General features: G+C 35.7%; 1 non-coding gene across 1 annotated transcript; it reads left to right on the top strand.

Annotated features, from left to right (window-relative positions):
- The first annotated feature begins 1,950 nt into the window (after nucleotides 1–1,950).
- On the top strand, nucleotides 1,951–2,114 carry LOC126026713 (U1 spliceosomal RNA). The gene has a single exon (XR_007501934.1). It is a non-coding gene; the product is annotated as a U1 spliceosomal RNA (small nuclear RNA).
- The last annotated feature ends 18,564 nt before the right edge of the window (nucleotides 2,115–20,678 follow it).

Genomic DNA, 20,678 nt, shown 5'->3' on the forward strand with positions numbered 1-20,678 from the left:
TATTTTAAGTCCCTTATCTGAGAGGTTAATCAGGTGGTTGAAATTTATTAGTTTGTCTGAGCTTTCGTCTTTATTCTCTGTGCATGTTTTTTGCCTGTGAGGTTTCCCATTGTCACGCTTGTAGTGTGGTTTTTCCTGCGTGTTGCGGTAGGGTTCATTGATTAGAAAGAGTGTGCGGCTGCGAAGCGAAGCGGAGTGGCCACACTCTTCTGCTGCCTCTAGTTGACAGTTTTTGGGGGTGTGCTCCCTAGGCCTCTGAGGAGACCTTCAGGTATTCAGAAACACAGACAGGCACAGGAGATGTTTCCCTTGAAGTCCTCAGAGTGATGAAAGGCACAGCAGGGCAGAGCCTCTGCAGGCCAGAGAGCTCAGTTTATTGGATGGTGACCCTCACAGCCAGAGTTTTCTCACTGGGCAGCTTCAAAATGCAGTTTTTTTGGGGTGTGCTCCCTAAGCCTTTGAGGAGACCTTCAGGTATTCAGAAACACAGAAAGGCACAGGAGTGGTTTCCCTTAAAGTACTGAGAGTGATCAAAGGCACAGCAGGGTGGTTGGATATTTCTTGGTAGAGAGTGAGCCATGACATTAAGTAATCAGAAAAAAAGGCAAAAATATCATAAAGAAAACCTGGGATCCTAAAAATATTTGTAATCTAGATGCTGATGTTTTTATTTATTAAAATGTACCAAGCAGTACTCTATGACAAGTGCATTTAAGTTCAATTTTGAATTCTAAAATATTGGACATTTAAGATGAAGTCATATTCTTTTTTCAATGGACAAAAGGTTGTGAAAGAATGTTTATGTGGTAGGCAGATAAAGAAGAGAAAAATTGGGGAAAATAGTTAAATAGCTAGAACTTGTTTTATCTATGCATTTTTGACTACATCCAGATTATAGAGTCTTACATTTAAGAGGCACTCTTAAGATGGAAAGCTCGTTGGAATTTTCAGCACAATGGTTTTGAAGGGCTGTCTTTGATATTTTTGTTATACTTACTATACAGGAAAACCCTAGAAAAGTCCTTTGAAGGCTACTAAAGTTTGGCTCACTGCTAGAACACTTAACTTGCATAACCTTTACTGAAATCAGGCCAGAATGCTCTGTTATTTCTTGAAGAAAAAAAAAACTGTCACAGGGGATTAGAAACTCACTCAAAAATCTTTTGCACATAAATAGTTTTTAGCATGGCTTTTAATTAAATTAAAAGAAAATAAAAGTTTTTACTTTTCTATGCTTGTTAATGATGTAATAAATAATATGTTCATATGAAGTCAAAAATCAAGTTATTCTAAATCCTAATTTCTTTTTTCCAAACTAAACACCTTAATTATATAAAATTCTAAATACCAGGGGTCGGAGAGATAGCATGGAGGTAAGGTGTTTGCCTTTCATGCAGAAGTTCAGTGGTTCGAATCCCGGCATCCCATATGGTCCCCTGAGCCTGCCAGGAGTGATTTTTTTCCTTTTTTTTTAATATATAATTTTTATTTTGACCATATTGGTTTATATAACTTTACAATAATATTTTAGGTACATATTAACATTGAATCAGGGGAATTCCTGTCACCAAGTTTGTCCTCCCTTCCCCCCCACCCAGTTCCCATCCTGACTCCCATTTCCCTCACCCTCACTCCCCAGGGCTGCCAGAACAGATGGTCCCCTCTGTGTCCAGTTTACTACTTGTTGATCATATATCTGTTTGGTCTTGGTATACTCCTTTATTTTCCCCTCTATTTGAGAGGCAGAACTAGATAGTTCAAGTTATATGGTTTGTTTAAAGAAAAGAACGATAGAAAAGTGGGGTAAAATCAGATAAGCCAAAAATGGGTGTAGTCCTTCTAGAGTCTCTCAACCTCCATTTGAGAGAGGACAGGAAAAAAGGAATTGAAGTACCACAATAATACAAGAAAAAATATCAAATAAAATATCAAGTAAGAACTACAGCACTAATACTTACCTGGAAGGGGAGATACCATGATCACGAAGGTGGTTTCCTCAGGGCGAGGCTCACCCATTGCACTCTGGGTGTGCTGACCCCTGTGATTTCCCCAAATGTGGGAAACTCGACTGCATAATTTGTGGTAGTGGGGGGCTGCATTCACACTCTCCCCTGTAAAAAAAAAAAAACTACAGCACTAAAGGCAAGAACCACATAATAGTCTCGGTCCTGCAATAAGAACATGCCAGAGTGGAAAAATAAAGATGAAAAATTAGATGAAATTGGGGACATCAACTTCCATATCTACACCGAAACACAGAATTAAAAAAAATAGAATAAAAAAATAAATAAATAGATAAAAAAGAAGAAAAAATGAGAAAAGAGGATTTCTCCCCCCCCCCCCCCAGCATAGGCATAGTAAATGTTGGGTGCATTAGGGAGGTAATTTCCTCGACCTAAGCTATACAAGGTTTCTCCCCCCTTGAAGTATGCTGTCATAGGACTGTCTGTAGAGTCCCTGTCAGTTCATTATTTACACTCCCCTCGGTGCTATTGTGGTGTATGGATGACTTCTGCTTTATCATGGGTGATAAAATCAGCCCTCTGTACTTAGAGATTTGGTAGCTACACAGATCAAGAAATGAAGCTTATGGTGAACACTTTCTTTGTGGCTCTAGGAACTCTGTTCCTTCTATGTCATTTTAATCCATCTTCTACAGTTGGTGGTCATGGTCTTCGCATTGCTCCTAGGATGGAGTATGGGAAAGAGTCTTTCGTTATCCGGTTGCGATTGTCTCAGTCGGATCTCTGGAGTTAGAGAGCTTGTTTGCTGTTCATATCGTAGGCCAGAGCCTAAGCTAGAGCTTTTTTAGTGGTTCCAGGGTGGGTTCTCTCCAATCATGGTTGTATCCATCAGTCATCTGTAGATAGCGATATTGGTTTTAGCACAGATCCAAGAGTGACTAGTCTTCTGATTTTGTCTTGTCATTGGCTGGTAAGGTAGGATAACCTGCTCTTAGATCCAGTTATTCCCCTTTCCTCATTGTCACTATATCATTCTTGAACTGGCACATGTTGGTGTCAGAGCAATATTAAGGCTGCCCAGGAAGGGGTTTGGTTCCTGGAGTTGTTGTGGATCACTGTGTTTTTTCTATGTCTGGGATTCAGGGGTCAAGAATGGACGGTCAGTGTCTAATTCTCTAGGGTCTATGTTGGGTCTATATGACATGTGTTCAAGGTGGGAGATGCCCCCTAGTAGATAAGAGCTTGATTTTATACCTGAGATTTCCCCTTTATTAGTATGCCTTTGTGCTCTTGCCCACTTATAAATTTATAGAGGTTAGCTTAGGTATATATTAATGAGAAGAGTTGGGGAGTGCAGGAGATAAACTGGGTACTTAAAGATAGGTAAATTTAGTACTTGTAAGGTAGAGAGAATAATAGATCAAGAATTGGATACATATAGGTTTCGCATCTTGAGTACTAAACATTGTGTTAGTGAGATCTATCTATATAGGTGTTTACTCTTAGCAGTAGTGTCTGCAGCTCCTTATATATCAGTTTTCCTTTCCTATAGAGGAAGCAACCATGTGGGTTTTATTTGACATGGATTGCGTTGATGATAATGAGGAGGGAAAGGTAGAATGAATAAGAGAGAGAAAAGAAGAAAAAAGTAGTGAGAAGAGAGGAGGAGACAGCAGAGGAATGTTAGTTTTTTGAATGTGTTCGATGAGTAGGCACTGTAGTATAAGTCTATTGGTCACAGTTGTTGCTTCGGTGGTCTGGCTGGTCCCGTGCTTCAGGTCCTAAATGTGGGCATAATCTAAAGATAAAGGATATATTAAGAGTTTTATCAAGACATTTTCTTAATGCGACCTGGGTATGGTATCTCGTGTGACTGGGCACATTGGGTCGTCCACCCTTCATATCATAGAACCCCTAAGGACAGAAAAACTGAGAGGTTATTTTAAATATAGTAGGGTTGAGGTATTTTGAAATGATTCCATTGGATTCAGTAATTTCCCATCGTGGTCTTTACCTGTGATCCTGTATAAGATCCCAAAGAAATTATTATGGTCCTTTGTGGGAAAAGGCTGATTACATACCTGTTCTCTCTATACTGCTGCTTCTGCTGTTGCTGGTTTCTTTATAGTATATCGTGTAGTCAGGCTTTGTGTTGTTTCTCTTCCATTTGTTTTGGGCACTACTCCCCAGTATATGTTGATTATTACCATATTTTGGGTTTCTATCCTGTTAAATCCTGTTATTTGATCATGGAGTATTGGCTGTATATTTGGTGTAAATTCTGGGTACTTCAGAATAGTGCTATAATTCTGTGGTTATTTTTCATCTTCTGGCTTACTTCATTTTTCAACTTCTGGCTTACTTCATTTAACATAATATTTTCTAGGTCCATCCATGTTGCTGCAAAGTCTGTGATTGTATTATTTTTAACTGCCATATAGTATTCCATTGTGTATAAATACAACATTTTAATGATCCACTCATTTGTTGTTGGACATCGAGGTTGGTTCCAAGACTTGACTATTATACTAAGTGCTGCGATAAATAGTGGTGTGCATACATACTTTGGGATGAATGTCCTTCCGACTTGGTGTAGATACCTAGGAGAGCAATTGCTGGGTCAAATGGCAGCTCAATTCTGAGCTCCTTGAGCACTCTCCAGACTGCTTTCCATATGTGTTGGACTAGGGGGCATTCCCACCAGCAGTGGATGAGAGTTCTCTTAATACCGCATCCTTGCCAACATAAGTTGTTCCCGTTATTTTTTATGTGAGCCATCCACACTGGTGTATGGTGGTACCTCATTTTTGTCTTTATTTGGATTTCCCTAATGATGAGTGAAGGTGAGCATTTTTTCATGTGTTTGTTGGCCATTTTTCGGTCCTCCTCAGTGAAGTGTCTATTCATTTCATCTCCCCACTTTTCTATGGCTTTGTTTGGTTTTGGGGGGGGCTCAGATTTCTGAGTGTTTTGTATATTCTAGATATCAGCCCTTTATCTGACGTGTTGAGTACAAAGATTTTTTTTCCCATTTAGTTAACTGTCTTCTTGATTAAGTAGGGTTTTTTTCGCCATGCAGAAGCTTTTTAGTTTGATGTAGTCCCATTTGTTTATGTTTGATGCTAAAGTTCTTGCCATTGGTGCTCCATTCTCAAAGACTTTTCTGATATATAGGTCTTTGAGTGTTCTGCCTATTTTTTCCTCAATAAACTTTATCGATTCAGGTTTGATTTCAAGGTCTTTTTTTGTTTGTTTGTTTGTTTTTTGGGTCACACCCAGCAGCACTCAGGGGTTACTCCTGGCTCTACACTCAGAAATCGCTCCTACAGGCATGGGGGACCATATGAGATGCCGGGATTTGAACCACCATCCTTCTGCATGGAAGGCAAATGCCTTCCCTCCGTGCTATTTTTCCAGCTGATTTCTAGGTCTTTAATCCATTTTGAGTTGACTTTTGTATGAGGAGTGAGGTATGGGTCAATTTTCAGCTTCTTACAGGTGGTATTCCAGTTGTATCAACACCATTTGTTGCTGAGACTTTTTTTGTTCCATTTCAAGTTCTTGGCTCTTTTGTCAAATATTAATTGAATGTATATTGGGGGGTTTATGTCTGGAAATTCTGTTCGAACCCATTGGTCTGAGGCTCTTCCCTTGTTCCAGTATCATGCTGTTTTGATCACTATAGCTTTAGGTTAGGTAAAGTGATGCCACCTAGCTTCTTGTTTTTTAGAATGTGTTTGGTTATCCTGGGTCTTTTGTGGTTCCAAGTGAATTTTATGATTGATTGTTCTAAGTCTTCAAAAAATTATGTCTGAATTTGGATGGGGATTGCATTAAAACTATATAGGAATTTGGGTAGGATAGTCATTTTGACTATGTGATTCTGCCTACCCATAAGCATGAAATGTTCTTCCATTTCCTTAAATTATCTTTAATTTCTTTCTGAAGTGTTTTGAAGTTTCCCTGGTATAGGGTCATTTACTTTCCTTGTAAGGTTGATTCCTAGGTACTTAATATTTTTGGATACTTTTTTAAATGGAATTGCATTCTTAATCTCTGTCTCTTCTTCTTTATTTGTATATAGAAATGCTACTGTCTTTTGTGTATTGACTTTGTAGCCAGCCAATTTGCTGTATTGGTTTATTGTTTCTAGGTATTTTGCTGTGGAGTCTTTAAGGTTTTTGATGTATATATCATCATATCGTCTGCAGAAGGAAATAGTTTAAGTTCTTCTTTCCCAATTTGGATTCCTTTGATTCCCTTCTCTTGTCAGATTGCTATTGTTAGAACTTCTAAGACTATATTGAATAAGAGTGGAGAGAGTGGGCAGCCTTGCCGGATTCCTGACCTTAGTGAAAATTCAGTTTTTTGCCATTAAGGATAGTGTTGACTGTGGGCCATGACTGTCTTGAGAAGGGTTCTTGCTAACTTTACTTTGATGAGTGTTTTCAACATGAAGAGGTGTTGGATTTTTTTCAAATGCCTTCTCTGCATCGATTGATAAGATCATGTGGTTTTTGTCTTTCTTGCTGTTGAAATGGTGTATGATGTTGACTGATTTGCATATGTTGAACCAACTTTGCATTCCTGGGATGAAACCCACTTGTTCATGGTATATAAACTTTTTGATGTAGTGCTGGATTCAGTTTGCTAAAATTTTGTTGAGTATTTTTGCATCTTATTCATTAGTGAGATTGGTCTGTAGTTTTCTTTCTTGGTGGTGTCTTTGCCGTCTTTGGGAATGAGTGTGATATTAGCTTCATAAAAGGAGTTGGAGAGGATTCCTGTCTTTTCTATGGTTTGGAATAGCCTGTGGATCAATGATAGTAAGTCTTCTCAAAATGTTTGATAGAATTCACCTGTAAAGCTATCTGGACATGGACTTTTATTCTTAGGGAGTTTCTTAATTGCAGCTTCAATTTCCTCTGAGATAATTGGTCCGTTTAGACTTTCTACATCTTATTTTACACTCTTGAGAAATGGTATTTTTCCAGGAACCTGTCGATTTCTATTGAGTTCTCTAGGCTGAGTATAGCTGTTCGTAATAAGCCCTCATGATATGTTGTATATCTCGGGGTTCTGTTGTAATCTCTCCCCTTTCATTTGTGATCCTATTGATTTGGGTGTTTTCTCTCTCTCTTTTTTTTTTTTTTTTTTTTTGGTGAGTCTTGTCAGTGGTTTGTCTATCTTGTTTATTTTTTTTGAAAAACCATCTCCTGGTCTCATTGATTTTTTTTGTACTGTTTTCTTAGTTTCTATGTTGTTTATTTCTGCTCTGGTTTTTATTAGTTCTTGTCTTACGGTTGTGCTTGGATTTATTTGCTACTGTTCTTCCAGTTCTATAAGGTGACCCTTTAAACTGTTGATTTTGTCTTTTTCCTCTTTCCTGAGATGGGCCTGTATTGCTATGAGTTTCTCCCGATTACTGCTTTTGTTGTGTCCCACAGATTTTGACAGGTTGTCTCTTCATTGTCATCTGTCTCAAGAAATCTTTTTATTTCTTCCTTGAGTTGCTCTTGGATCCAGCTATTGTTGAGCAGTATGTTGTTTAATCTCCAAGTGTTGGATTTTTTTCCATTGCTTATTCTTACAGTCTATCTTGACCGCTGTTACATAGAGATCTATTAGGGTGCTTCTAATGATCCTTACACTTGTGATTTTATTCAAGTTAGACTTCTGTCCTAAGGCATAATCTATTCTGGTGAAGGTTCCATGTGGGCTTGAAAAGAATGTGTATTCTGCTTTCTGGGAGTGGAGGGCCCTATATAGGTCTATTATCCCTACATATTCTAATTTTTCATTTAGGCTCTTATTTCTTTGCTATTTTTCTGTCTGGTAGACATGTCTAGTGGTGATAATGGTGTATTGAGATCTCCTACTATTATCACATTTCCCTTCATGCATTTCTCCAGATTTGCGAGCAATTGCCTCACATATTTTGCAGGGTCTATATTAGGTGCATAAATATTGACCAGGGTTAGCGTTTCCTGATCTAGTGTTTCCCTGATCATTAAGTAGTGGCCTTCTTTATCTCTGATCACTTTCTTGAGGTTGAATGCGATTTGGTCAGATATAAAAGTGGCTGTCCCTGCTTTTTTTGTTTTCCATTGGCCTGTATAATTGATTTTCAACCTTTTATTCTAAGACTTTGTTTGGGTGTTTGTATTGTAATTCATTCCATTGTTTTCTTGCTTGAATCTTTTCAAATGGGAGATATAATTTGATTCTTATGTTTTTTTCTTATTCTTTAAAGAATTTATTTTTCTCTTTGTTTTTAGCTATTCTGATTGCTATGTGTCTTGGTGTTAATCCGTTAGGGTCTATTTTATAGGAACCCCTTTCACCTCCTGGATTTCTACAGGTATCTCTTTCCAGAGGGTTAGAAAGTTTTCCGATATTATTTCCCTCACTACTTGTTCTTCCCCTACATCTTTTTTCTCCCCTCCTGGTATTCCTATGTAACTCCACCCTGGATTTAGGTGTGTCTACCTGAGACCCGCCCATTTCTGGGAGGGGTCTTGGAAACCGGATATTAGGTGTAACCTTACCTGCAAGACCCTTCCCATTCTGGGGAGTGGTCTTGGAAGGGTAGATAAGGCCTTTTACCCAGGGGATTGGCCGCTTTTGGTCTTTGGCCAGCATGGAGGTCAAATGGAATATGGCTGAAAGGAGTTAAGATGCAGGGCTAGCTAAGAATGGCTGAATGCTTAAAAGGTTATGATATAGGCCACACATGTGGTAGATAGGGCATGAATAAAGCTGATACTTCCTGATGCCTGTCTCTGGATGAGTCTGATTTCACCATTCACCTAAACCTGGGACCCGCCAACTGAATGGGGATTGCAGAGCCAGGTGGCCTGGGATGGCAGAGAAAAATCCCTCCATCCATCCTTCACCATCCACCACCATCGTTAATTATTTAATGCAACATTCCTAAAATTTGTAAATTATTTCTTTTCCCTTTCCTCACTAAGTACCTCACATTATCTTCCAATACTTTTTCTCTCATATTTTGTTGACTTCTTTGTTGTTGCTGGCTTGTATTTTATCCTTAAGTTCATCCATGTTATTCTCTATGTGTGTACTTTTACTATTGTGACTTCTAGCATGTTTATTTTGTTTCCTCGGTTTCATTTGTATGGACCCTCTCATTTTCTGATAGAGTTCTTCTTTGATTTGAATGAACTGTTCATAGATGGATTTCTTAATTTCTTTAGTTAGTATTTGTATTGAGCCTTTGCATTTGTTTCCAAGATTCTTTTGATTTTATCTCTGTCCCATCAGTTGTTCAGTTGTGAGCTGTTTAATTTCCAGGTATTAGTATTAAAGTTTTCTTCTGTATTCCTTTGTAGTTGCTTTGTAGTTCACCTCTAATTTTAGTGCATTGTGATCTGAGAAGGTAGTCTGTACAATTTCTGTCATCTTGATCTTATGAAGGTATATTTTATAGGACAGCATGTGGTATATCATGGAGAATAAACCATGTGCATTGGAGAAGAATGTGTATCCAGTTTTCTGGAGATGGAGTACAAGATAGATAGATAGATAGATAGATAGATAGATAGATAGATAGATAGATAGATAGATAGATAGATAGATAGTAGATAGATAGATAGATATAGATATATATGTATAGATATAGATATAGATATCCACTAGACCACTTTCTTCAATTTATTCTTCCAGAGCAAATATATTCTTTTAGGGTTTCAGCCAGGTTGACCTATCAAGGGGTGACAGGGTTGTGTTGATGTCTCCCACTATTGTGTTGCTACTGATGTCTTCTTTCATATTTGTCAACAATTGTATTAATATTTTTATGGTTATTCATTGGGTGTGTTTATGTTTAGTAATGAGATTTCTTCCTGTTGTACATATTTCTTGATTATTAAGAAATGTCTATCTTTGTCCCTTATAACTTTTCTAAGTCTAATGTTTGGTCATCAGATATTAATATGGGCACTCCAGTTTTTTTGTAAGGAAGTTTGGATAATTGTACTCCAATCTTATTACTCTTTAATGTTTTCTTTTGTTTTTGGACCACACCTGAATACCCTCAGGGGTTACTCATGGCTGTGTGCTCAAAAACCACTCTTGGCAGGCTCAAGAAACCATATGGGTTGACAGGGATCTATTCACATGCAAGGTAAATACCCTATAGCTGTGCTATTGCTTTGGCCCTTCTTTTATTTCTTTATCTTAAATCTGAAGGTGATAAAATTAGTTAATAATAATCAGCAAAATCATAAAATCATTTAATAAAGCCAAATATTCAAATATTCACAGCAAATCCTCAGTGGAAATTTAAAGCTAACAGGATCACATTCAAAACAATACTACAAACATAAAAAAGTAAGGCCAAAGAGATAATACATTGGGTAAGGTGCTTATCTTGTATGCAACCAATGCATGTTGGATTCTCGAAATCTCATATGGTTCCCAAATCACAGCCAGGAATAATTCCTAAGTGTGGAGGCAGGAATAACTTGAGCATCAGGAAGTGTGAACCATTCCCCAAGAAAATAAAATAATGAAACCTATTAGCATATAGGTCTTATGATTTACAAAGCTGTTAATAGAGTTTCAAGCATATATATAATAAAGCCACCAAAAGTGCCAGCCTCTCTTCAACATTGTCCTCTCCCTCCTTCCAGTCTGCCTCCTTAACAGACTCTTGTTTTTCCACCTTGTTACTGTAGCTTGGGTCCCAGGCTAATAGCAGTGTTGGCTCTACTGGTTTGGTGTATACCTCTCCTATACTTTATAAAATTGTCCACGACTACTGATTAATATCCTATGCTACTACCAATAAGTATCTTCTTACAATCTCCCCAATTTCCATTTACCTTCTTCTTTTACATTCTCATTTCTGTAATAAAGCCAAAGGTTTGGTTTGTTTGCCAGCTTTGATACCTTCCATTTGCTTATCTTGTTTCATATCCCAAAGCTAAGTAAGAAAATACTTTGCTTGTCCTTTTCTCTCTCACTAACTTCACCTATCATGTTTACCAATTTCATTCAAATTGCAGTGACTTGGATGACTCATTCCTTGTTGTGGCTTAATAAGTTTTCATTTTGTACATATTCCACAATTTCATGAAGTGCTCATCTGTCATGTTTATATGATGTGTTCATGATTGGCTGTTTTCCAATTCCTGGCTATTATACTAAGCAGAATAATAAATAGTTAGATGTGTGCATATATACACATATATATGTATATATATATATATACATATTTTTGAACGAATGCTTTTGTATTTTGAGGGTAGATGCCAGTGGAACTTTTTATATTTTTTGTTTTGTTTCATTTGTTTGATTTTTATTTGTTTTTGGGGAGCCACACCCAGTGACACTTAGGGGTTACTCTAGCTATGTGCTCAGAAATCGCTCCTGGCTTGAGGGACTATATGAAATGCTGGGACATCAAACTGTTGTCCGTCCTAGGCTAGCACCAGCAAAGCAGACACCTTACCTCTCCACACCACTGCTCGGTCCCCAGCCTGTGGTATTTCTGAGTTAGATGGATTATTTATTTTTATTGAAAAACTTCTTCAAGAGGAGAGATTCTCTATATGGTGAAAATCAGAACACAATATGGAGTGACAAGAATAAAACATAATGTTATTTCACCCTCTAGGAGCTCTCTGTATTTTGGGAAAACAAAAGTTTACAGATAATGAAAAGACCTTGAAATGTCCATTACATTTAATGCATACTATGGTTATAAAAAGAATTTAATGCACATTTGAGCAAAGTTTTGAAGGTATTTTCAATTTTGTCACTAAATGAATGGAAATTACATATCCTGGCTGGTAACTCAGCATACAGACAAGCAGAAAACAAAAAAAATTTGGCTCAAAGATAGATTCCCATAGCTAGAATTCATGGTGCCAATTTTAACAGCAGATTCTAGAACAGAATGTATCATTTTCACTCTTTTTTCTCTGAGCATACCTTTCTACACGTAGTGCTATAAAAATCTGCATAGCATATCTACTTAGCTAGATATGAAACATGTTTGTTTGTGCACTATATGAACTAAAATTCAAAGTTTAAATTGTTCATGCTACTAGCAGCTTATCTTTTATTGATTAATCTTGAACAAGGTCAGTAGAACTAATATTATTTTAATAATAACATTTTATAAATATATTTAAGCAGCATGGTTACAAACATGAATTTTAATAATAACCTTAATTTTATCTTGAACAGAAATTTTATTATAAGAAGCATCACCTTAATTCCAGTTCACCATGAGAATTTAATTCTGCATTGATACTTTAAATCTAATATTGGATTAAAAACAATGGTTGCATTTACTAGATTTTATAAATGAAATTATAGGAAAAGTACATTGCATTTATCTGCTAGTTCTTAAACTAAGGAACTAAACTTTGACAGACATAGTTTGGTTGTTTTTTTTTTTTACTAAAGTCAGCAATATTAAAATAATAATAGCTCTAAAATGAATCTTTCTGTGAATATTTGCCCTTCCCAAAGACTATACTGTTTTTTTCTAAAAGTAGTAGGTAGCAGAGAAACAGGGGCACCTAAAACTTTAGCTTTTCAATTTTCTCTCAGTGAATGTAGAAGAAATAAACTGTCACAGTCACCGCAAATAAATCACACCAAATTGAAACACACTTTCTACAAGATAGTTGTGATTTATGCTCCTACTTCTGAAATAATAATATTCAGGATATTATGGACAATAAACTAATTTTAAGAATAGATGGGAAGAATTTATTTCATTTGGTTATTAATTATTAGGCACTGGAATCAATGGATCTGTTTGCTGCTGAGTTTATCAGACTAAGATTACAAAGTGAAGACCCTGCTGTGTTGATTGGTAAACCGATGACTCATTTTTTAATATCAAGTTGAGCCAGGAACTTAAATTCTGCCAAGTCAACTCCATAGGGAGCCCCACTTCAGCCCACTCACATTTCCAAATAACAGCACTCGTTTTAGTGGCGATGAAATAAACTCATCTTGTCTTTGGCATTTTTATTCGTAAATGAAGGTAGCACATAAAAGAATGAATGGCAATGGCTTCTAGGATATGGTTTTAGAGCCATAAGTTAAAAGGGCAACTATGTTTTGTCAATGGCATGCAATCATGTCCTCATAAAAGTTCCGAAAGATAAATTTAAGGGTTACTTTTTTTCTCCCCATTTTACCTGGAAGACAAAAAAGATAAGTTGTCTGTTCTTCAGAATAAGTAGATGGTAGAAGGGAGGAGGGAGATTGATAAATTTATGCTCATGAAAATAGGAGTTTGAAAGAGTTTTAATTTAAAAGCCTGGGGCCAAATAAGTTTCAAGTGATACAGGCCATACATTTCTTTGTTTTGACATTGGGATTTAAGCTATCACACTGTTAGGGTTTTTATGATTCGTTTAGACATATTTATTTGAAGTCTGACTCGCTTTGCTTGATGAACTCTAGACTTGCAAAAGTACCCAGAGCCCACCCATTCACCTATGTCAGATTTGTTTCCTGTCTTTCTCCTTTTAAAACTCCAGTTCCACCACTATTGCCACCCAGATCAAAAGATTCATGTTTATTTCCTTGACTAGACGGTGGAAAATATATATCTGGATAAGTCTTGCATTAGGTTTCCTGCCTGGAAAGACAAAATGCTTTTTATGTTCAGATACAAAGCTAGTCCTTAAAAGAGGTCCCTGTTTGCAAATGAGGCCACAAGGCTACAATGATGGCAAATCCAGCAGTATTTTGAAAGGCTAACAAATATCTCATTTGATTTTCTTCCTTGAATGCCCACACCACCTCTCTTCACAATAGATCTAGGCCCTTTGTAAAAGTCCTGCTAAGGACATCAGCCCATCTTTTTCTCCTTCAGCTGAAAAAAAAAATTAAATAAATAAAAGAAATATTTGGAAGTAAAATGCTTGAACTAATTTGAGCTAAGAACCTTGTATTTTTCCCCTCTTTCTTAAGAATAATATGATGTTTTAATGACAGTGTATACACTCAGTGAATAAAGTAACTGATCTTTTAATTGGCCAGATATAAAACTAGTGAAGCATCAAGAAACAGGGTATTACTCAAGAGCAGGATATCAGTAAATAATGTAGAAGCAGACATAATCTGGTATTCTCTGCAGCTAGCTGGGGTCATACTCTACCATATAGTCATATTTTAAATGACAATTTCTACCTTGTTACCTGAACTGACAAAAAAAGTTCTCCATTCACATGTGTACAGTAAACTAATATTGCCTAAATAAAAATTTGGAATGCTTTAAGAATATGCTTCAATGAAGGAGAAACCCTGCATCTCTTAGGCCAAGGGAATTCCCTTTCTAATTTTCCCCTATATTTACTGTTCCTATGAAAAAATAAACAAACCACAAAACCTTCTTCTCTTTTTTTTTCTTTCTTGTCTTTTGGTTGTTTTTTTGTTGCTGTTGTGTTTTTTGTCATTGCTTGTTTTGGCTTTTCTTTGTTTATGTTTGTTTGTTCTATTTTTCTCTTCCTTCTTTTTTTTTTTTTTTTGGTTTTTGGGCCATACCCGGCGGTGCTCAGGAGTTACTCCTGGCCATCTGCTCAGAAACAGCTCCTGGCAGGCACGGGGGACCATATGAGACACTGGGATTCGAACCAATTACCTTAGGTTCTGGATCGGCTGCTTGCAAGGTAAACGCTGCTGTGCTATCTCTCTGGACCCTCTCTTTCTTCTTTTAAATTGGCATTTATAGTTTCTAAATGGACTCCTCCCAGCTTTCTTGAATCATCTTTTCCTGCCTCATAAATTGAGGGAAAAAACAAAGTGGATGGTACTAGGAGTAAACAGTTACATAAACATAGAGTGGAAATTAAAGATGATCAGACCTAAATACCCAACCCAAAGTCAACGACAACAGAATCAAGAAACCCAACCCACAACAAGCTATACACAAAAGTGACCTGTTATACTAGCAGTCCAGGAGTCTAAGGGAGGAGGTATAAGATGCATACTGGGAACAGGGGCCAGGGTGGTCAATACAGATGTTAGGAATGACCCCAATTCACTGTCACTATGTACTTAAGTACAACTGTGAAAGACTTGTAATTCACATTGGTCACAATATAGATTATTTTAAAAATAATATGCACTTCTCTCTCTCCCTTCTTCATTCCCTCCCTTTCTTTCTCCCTCCTTCCTTCTTTAAATTCTACTTAGTGAAATAAATTTCTTGAATAGTAAAATTCTAAAAAAAAAAATGTAAAGGATGTACTATAAGCCTAATGCTCATATATTAATGATATTGAAAATTATAGACATTCTATTTTAACAATATAGTTCCAGTTTAATTGAAGAGTAAGTAACACAGTACTTTACTCTTCTCCATTGAAGGTGGTAAATTCTGTTTAATTATACTTACTTCATGATCCTCTTTATATTCCAACTGGCCATCTGTAAGCCTATTTATTTAATAGTATTCATCATAATCTGGATGTTACTTGTGTCTTTTCAGATTGTAGTTAATAGTTATCAGTATCATTTGTTTACTATAATTAGAAGCATGAGTAAATTCTGTCATAAATCAATGAATTAATAAAGCATTCACAACCTCAAAGGAATTTCAAGAAACTTCATGTCAGAAAGACAATCAGAAATGGTTGATGTACCTCAGTAGTAGAGCAGGTGTCTAACATATGCTAGGCTCTAAGTTTTATTCCTAGCAATACTTCTCCCCAGAGTACTGGCAGAATGGTGCAGATGCTCCCTAAATATCACTGGGTGTGGTTCCTGCAGCAACCAGCAAAAAATAAATAAATGAGAAATAAATTAATCAAACTTTAACAAAGCATGAAAATTTTTAGTGACTATAGAAACTGGAAGATCAGTTAATACTAATGATGAGGGGCCAAAGCAGTAGCACAAATAGCCTGGTTAGGCTTTTGCCTTGTACCTGGATAACCTGGGCGGACCTAGGCTCAATTCCTGGCATCCCACATGGTCCCCCAAACCTGCAGGAGCAATTAATGAGTGCAGAGCCAGGAGTAAACCTGAGCCCACTAGGTGTGGCCCCAAAACTTAAATAAATAAACAAATAAATAAAATAACGATGAGGGTCATTGCATCCATTTTTATCACTTTTTAATGCATTCATTATTCAGGAGTTGATTCTTGGTCCAATATAAAGGTATTTTAAGAAACACCAGAATAGCAATGAAAAGTAACATTAAAAATGATTAAAATTATTTAAAAATTATAAGTTGTATAAATTGTGTTTTTTGGAGGGTGGTTGCTTCTACTATTGATTGTGTGCTATAATATGTGGCATGTGTCCAAATGTCTGGGGAGTAAGTTTTATAGGATTTTTAAAATATCTTTTTGTTGTTGTTGTTTTGGGGCCACACTTGGTGAAACTCAGGGGTTACTCCTGGCTATGTGCTCAGAAATCATTCCTGGCTTGGGGGTCCATATGAGACACTGGGGGATCGAACCGAGGTCTATCCTAGGTCAGCTGAATACAAGGCAAACGCCCTACCACTGTACCAACACTCCTGCCCCACCAGTAATTTTCTAGCACAGAGCCAAACAAACAATAAATAACATTGCTGCTATTATTAACAAGATATATATTACTGGGACCATAGTGATAAACAGCAGGTAGTATTTTTTCTTGCAATGTAGCCAATCTTGGCTTAATATGGTGCCCCAAGCCTACAAGGTGTGATCCCTGAGCACAGAGCCAGGAATCACCCCTGTTGAGTGCAGCCCCCAAACTAAAAAACGATATATACGATTTTTTGTCAAGTGATATGAAATTTTAAGAGAGATGACAGAATTCATAGAACTACAAATGAAAAACATATGTGTGTTTTTTACGTGACTGAAACCCAACCACAATCATGTTTGTAATCAAGGCGTTTAAATAAAGATATTAATTAAAATTTATATTTTCATAACAAAAGAAAAAATAAACAAAAAACAAAAAGGCAAGGAAAATTTCTTATTACAAATGAATGATGTAGGGGCCAGAGAGATAGAGTAGTGGTAGGACACTTGCCTTGCACATAGCTGACCCAGGACAGACCTTGGTTTGGTCCCTGACATCCCATATGTCCCCCAAGCCAGAAGTTATTTCTGAGTCAGGAATAACTCCTGAGTGTCACCGGGTGTGGTTCAAAAACAAAACAAACAAACAAACAAAAAAACAAATAAATTATGTAATTAACAAAATTTTTTCCCTTTATTTAAACATCTTGATTACATATATGATTGTGATTAGGTTTCAGTCATGTAAAGAACACCCCTTTCACCAGTTCAACATTCCCACCACCAATGTCCCAAATCTCCCTCCATCCCACCCCACCCCCACCTGTACTCCAGACAGGCTTTCCAGTTCCCTAAATATATCTATTTAATATATTAAAAGACTAAAACAACAAAGGAGATCTAATATGTATATAGTAGAATTTTACATAGCATTTTTCTATGTAGTAGAAATTTCCTGATTTAGAAGATAGTTTTCATAACTAATAAATTATACAAGTGAAAAATACTTCTTATAGATAAATTTAAAGAAGACTTTGACCTGATGAGTAGTTATTTATTAAAATAAAATCAGGATGGTCAAAGGCAAGAATGTTGCTGTAGTTATTTTAAATAAATAAAATGTAAATATTTTGTCAATCTAGACAAAATGACACAATTACCTAAAAATATTAAAAAAGAACATTGTAACCAGATTTTGATAGCAATGCATTATAGCATGAAAAATATTCTGCACATAACAAAATAAAATTATGAATAACAATCCTAAAAATTATCATGATCATAGCAAAACAAAGACTGTAACCAGGACTTATTAATAAGAAATATATAGGATTTTTTGCATCCAATAAAATCTCCTCAAAATTATCTGTTAAGGAATGAATATCATATAATCAAAAATTCTGAGAAGACATTAACAAGGGTGACATTTTGCACTCCTATATATCTTGTTGCAAATCAACCTTGTGTAGGGGTCAAAAAGACAGTGCATGATCCTTTTGTAAATAATGGTTATAAAGATAAAATATCTTAGACACTATAGTAAATAATGGCTAAAACATACCTGCAATTAAACCTTCAAAAATGAAATGTGGTGGAACAATAAATGAAAAATTAAATGAACTCCCTGACTTCTTATAGGTATCACTAGTAATAAAAGCAGCTTACTTAAAAATAAGATGCTAAGGATAAGAGTAAAAAATGAAACAAGCTCACTAATATGTTTTTTTTCAGGGTGTAAGCAATAGATGGTGACTTTAAAATAGTACAAATATAATAATATTTATATTATTATGTAAATGGAAGGTGAAAGGAAAAGAGAGAGGAACAAGAATAAGAATGTGTACAAGCAAAACTAAGAAAGCAATGCAGCAAAAGGCTATAAACACATATATTCAAATATAATGTACAACATGGTAGAATTTAGTTTAGAATATGAATCACACTAGTAAATGAACTTTAATTGGAATATTTTAAAAATACTCTTGGATTGTTCAAAAATTAGTATTTAACTATATGTTATATAAGACACACATAAAACAAGTAAATGAAAGTGACTTAAAATAAAAGAATAATTTGCAAACTACATACAAGTGAAATAAAGTAGGACTAATGAAGTTGATCATTGATTGTGTAGAATTCAGGCTACAATTACAAGGGAAAAATAAACATTCATAAAGGCCAGAGAGAGAGAACAGTGCATAAGTTGCTTGATAACTGGCTCTTCCCATTGGTCCCTCAGATTAACAGGAGCCATTGCTAAGTGCTGAGATCAATGGGGGTGGGCTCAAAGAACTAAAAAATTCTAATACTTCAGAATTAATAGCTTAATAAAGAATATTAAAAGAAGAAATACCAGCTATGTGGCTATAATATTTCTTGGTTGTGGTTTTACATACTAGATCCTAAAGTATCAAACTTGTATGATAATTAAAGAATGAATATAATACATATGTATATATATACATAAATCTTATAATTGGTAAAAAAATAAGAATTCTTTTAATATTAAGGGTAAACTTAAGCTTCCTATAAAAATTATGGTTGAATATAATGTGGAAAACAAATTTGAAATGAAGCAAATCTTCCCCTTCAATATTTTGCTACTGCATGATTTACCCATGTACACTTACTGGAAAAACAGAAGAGATTCATTGATGGAAAGTGAAACTAGATTTAAACTTTTCAGCTATGACTCAAAAATAAATAGCATTAAAGCAAAGGTCATTTCTCTTCAGAAGAGAAGAGAATCTTGGCAACTCAACTTTATATTTTTTTTAAATTTAAGCACCCTGATTACAAAATTGTTCATTGTGTTTCATTCATAGAATGTATACTTCTCATTACCATCAAGTCAATCTCTCTCTCTCTCTCTCTCTCTCTCTCTCTCTCTCTCTCTCTCTCTCTCTCTCTCCACTTTTCTATTATACCTGAATGCACTACTCTTTGTGGGAAGTTTCCTATTCTGGGCTGGATCTCCTGGTCCTTTTCTCTAATCTGAACATTATTATCATACTATCTCTTGTTTTTCTAATATCCTATAAATGAGTGAGATTATTTTCTCTATCATTGTCCCTCTGGCTCATTTCACTCAGTTTAATGATCTCCATCTTCATCCATATATAAGCAAATTTCATGATTTTATTTTTCCTGAAGGCTACATAATTTGTTATTATATATGCATATATATACACCACGATTTCTTTAGCCATTCATCTGTTGTTGGGCACCTGAGTTGCTTCAACATTTTGGTTATTGTAAATAAATATGTTATGAGCATACAGAGGGAACTTTTGTATTGTATTTTACATTCCTGGGGAATATCTTAGAAATAGTATTGCTGGGTCATATAGAAGCTCAATTTCTAGCTTTTTGAGGAATGTCCCTATTGTTTTCCAAAAAGTCTAGATCAGTATGCATTTCTACCAGCAATAAATGGAAGATGGGGGTCCCTTTCTCCCCACAGCCACACCAGCAGTGGTTGTTCTGATTTTTATTTGTTTGTGTGTTTGTTTGTGATGTGTGACAATCTCTCTAATGTAACATGGTATCACATTGTTTTTTGTTCTTTTTTGATTTGCATCTCCCTGATGTTAAGTGATGTGGAACATTTTTCCATGTGTCTCTTGGTCATCTGCATTTCTTCTTTGAGAAAATGTCTGCACATCCCCCCCTTTTTTTGATTGGGTTAGTTTTTTATATTCTTGTAAAGTCTAATCAGTGGTTTGTATATCTTATATATTAACCCCTTATCTGATAGGCATTGGGTAAATAGTTTCTCCCATTCTGAGGGTGGCCTTTATCACTATTTTCTTTGAAGTTCAGAAGCTACACAAGTAATGAAAGAAAACAGAAAAATATATTTAAAAAAATCACATTCACAATTCTGCCACAGAATCAAGTATCTTGGAATAAACTTAACTAAAGATGTAAAAGAGCTATATGAAGAAAACTATAAAACTACAAAACTCTGCTTCCAAAATAAAGCAAAACACAAGGATGTAGAAATATATCCTGCACAAGTATGGGATGTATAACATTAAAATGTTAATTTATTCCAAAGCACTGTTCAGAATTAATGCAATCCTAAATAACCCTATAAATCCTATATAACCCTATAAGTTCCCAGGACATTTTTCAAAGAAGTGGATCAGACTCCAGTGCATCATATGGAAAAATAAAAGTCTAAGAATAGCTAAAGCA

This window comes from Suncus etruscus, chromosome 13 (genome assembly GCF_024139225.1).
Source record: "Suncus etruscus isolate mSunEtr1 chromosome 13, mSunEtr1.pri.cur, whole genome shotgun sequence".
Lineage (NCBI taxonomy): Eukaryota > Metazoa > Chordata > Mammalia > Eulipotyphla > Soricidae > Suncus > Suncus etruscus.